Raw genomic sequence first — 3319 nt, 5'->3', positions numbered from 1 at the left:
CCACCTGTCCACGAGGGTGGGGGCGCGCCCTACCCCCCTAGGCGCGCCCCATGCCTCGTGGGCCCCCTGACGCTCCACCGACCTCAACCCTGACTCCATATATTCACTTTCGAGGAGAAAAAAACCAGGGAGAAGGATTCATCGCGTTTTACGATACGGAGCCGCCGCCAAGCCCTAAACTCTCTCGGGAGGGCTGATCTGGAGTCCGTTCGGGGCTCCGGAGAGGGGAATACGTCGCCATCGTCATCATCAACCTTCCTCCATCACCAATTTCATGATGCTCACCACCGTGCGTGAGTAATTCCATCGTAGGCTTCCTGGACGGTGATGGGTTGGATGAGATTTATCATGTAATCGAGTTAGTTTTGTTAGGGTTTGATCCCTGGTATCCACTATGTTCTGAGATTGATGTTGCTATGACTTTGCCATGCTTATTGGTTGTCACTAGGGCCCGAGTGCCATGATTTTAGATCTGAACCTATTATGTTTTCATCAATATATGAAAGTTCTTGATCCTATCTTGCAAGTCTATAGTCACCTACTACGTGTTATGATCCGGCAACCCCGAAGTGACAATAATCGGGACCACTCCCGGTGATGACCGTAGTTTGAGGAGTTCATTGTTTCGGTACTCTATTAAAAGGAGGCCTTAATATCCCTTAGTTTCCAATAGGACCTCGCTGCCACGGGAGGTTAGGACAAAAGATGTCATGCAAGTTCTTTTCCATAAGCACGTATGACTATATTCGGAATACATGCCTACATTACATTGATGAACTGGAGCTAGTTCTGTGTCACCCTAGGTTATGATTGTTACATGATGAACCGCATCCGGCATAATTCTCTATCACCGATCCATTGCCTACGAGCTTTCCATATATTGTTCTTCGCTTATTTACTTTTCCGTTGCTATTGTTATCATCACTACAAAATACCAAAAATATTACTTTTGCTACCATTACCTTTTACCACCGTTACCACTACTATCATATTACTTTGCTACTAAACACTTTGGTGCAGATATTAAGTTTCCAGGTGTGGTTGAGTTGACAACTCAGCTGCTAATACTTGAGAATATTCTTTGGCTCCCCTTGTGTCGAATCAATAAATTTAGGTTGAATACTCTACCCTCAAAAACGGTTGCGATCCCCTATACTTGTGGGTTATCATTACTTTCTGTACACAATCATTTAGTTTTCATTTAGTTCTTTCTAGTAGTTATTTGCATTTAGGTGTAGTCACTAAGTTGTACTTAATTTCACACAGGGCCTGCTTAAAGCCATAAACAGAGACTTTCCCAATTGTCCTCAAAGGTTTTGCCTCAGACATATTTACCAGAACTTTCAAAATGCTGGGTTTAGAGGGCCAGAATTAAAGAAATACATGGATGAAGAAAGTTACTCATACACTGAACGTAGTTTTAATGTTGCAATGGATGAGTTGAAGAGAGAGCGTGAGGCAGCATGGGCTTGGCTTAGTAAAATCCCAAAACACACTTGGGCCAGACATGCCATGGACACTAATTGCAAAACAGATTTAGTAGTTAACAACTTAAGTGAGGTTTTCAACAAGTGGGTATAGATGTCATGGCTAAGCCAATAAGGACCATGGTTGATGGAATTAGAACAAAGTTAATGGTCAAGTTTAATGCAAATAGAACCAAGACTCAGATTGTCAGATGGGAGATTTGTCCAACATATGTAGAGAAATTGGAGGAAGCAAATAAGTGGTCTAGAAACTACCAATCTTTGATGGTTGGCCCCAACCTTTACCAAGTTACTAGTGAGGAGAGAACATATGTTATTAACCTAGCACATAGGACTTGTGAGTGTAAGAAGTGGGATATGACAACAGTTCCTTGCAATCATGTTGTTTCTGCTATACACAAGGCTAAGCTTCAGCCAGAGGACTTTGTTCATGATTTCTTCAAAAAACCTATGTATGTGGCAGCTTATAGTCCTATAATATATCTTGTACCTAGCCCGGACATGTGGCCAAGGACAGATAGTTTGGACATTGAGCCTCCTGTTTTCAAAGAACACAAGGGCAAAACACATACTAAGAGGAGAAAGGGCCAATTTGAGAAGCCAACTCCCAAAGACACTTCAAGGATGGCCTCAATTACCTGCTCCAACTGTAATAAGGTGGGCCATAGGTGCACCAATTGCCATGATGCTCTGAAGCCTGCACTGGTTATGAGAAAGAACACATATCAGGTAACCACTCTGCTAATAGTAGGACTAAATTTCTTGGTACTTTGTTACTTACTAATATTAAACTACATGTTTCATTGCAGCCAAGCACCAGCTCTTACCCACCTGATAGTAGAACTACACCAGCACCTGCAAGGACTGCGGCATCTGCTGCTGCCACTGCTGGTGGATCATCAAGGAAGGCAACATATGCTGCTAGTAGACCAACTCCAGCAAGGAGGAAACATATGTTGCAAGGAGGGCAACATCTGCTGCTGCATCAGGTGCTGCTACTAATACCACACCAGCTAGGAGGCCAACTAGATCAGCTGTTCCTAGTGCACCAGCTGCTCCCAAGGGTAAGGCATCAGCCACTAAATCTTCATCAGCTGCTCCCAAGAGTAAGGCACTAGCTGCTCCCAAGGTAAGGCACCAACAACTAAATCTTCATCAGCTGCTGCAAAGGGACCAAGGTTAGCTTTCATTCCTCCAAGACCAATTGATGGTTCCCAGAGAGTCAGGATGCCCAGCAACAGAATGAAGGGATACTTGACTGCCTCTAGTGCAGAATGGTGACAATGTTGTCTTGATGATGTATCAAACTATGGCATTTTGGTTGTGTTGGTTCTGTAATGATCAAGTGATGATCAATTGGTTGTGTTCTATCAAACTTTGGAATTCTAGTAGTCATGTGATGATCAACTGTGATGATCAATTGATGTAATGCTACTGTAGTTATGATCCTTTTGTCAAACTATGGCATTCTAGTAGTACTGTGATACTCTTGTGATGATGGTGATGGTGCTACTCTTGTGATGATAATGTTCTGCCCCTACTTGATGCTTCAGTGTTGATAAAAAGGCCAAAAACCATCTCTTGACCCTACTTAATGCCTCGGCGTCGATAAAAAAGCCAAAAACCCTCACTTGACCCTACTTGATGCCCCGGCGTCGACAAAAGCGAAAAAACCCTAACTTTCCCTACTTGATGCCTCTGCGTCGATAAAAAATCAAAAACCCTCACTTGACCCTACTTGATGCCTCGGCGTCGATAAAAAGCCAAAAACCCTCACTTGACCGTACTTGATGCCTCGGCGTCGACAAAAAGCCAAAAAACCATAACTTGCC

Source organism: Triticum dicoccoides, chromosome 7A, assembly GCF_002162155.2.
Source record: "Triticum dicoccoides isolate Atlit2015 ecotype Zavitan chromosome 7A, WEW_v2.0, whole genome shotgun sequence".
Classification (NCBI taxonomy): domain Eukaryota; kingdom Viridiplantae; phylum Streptophyta; class Magnoliopsida; order Poales; family Poaceae; genus Triticum; species Triticum dicoccoides.
The sequence above is the reverse complement of the archived record's forward strand: the minus strand, read 5'-3'. Positions refer to the sequence as shown.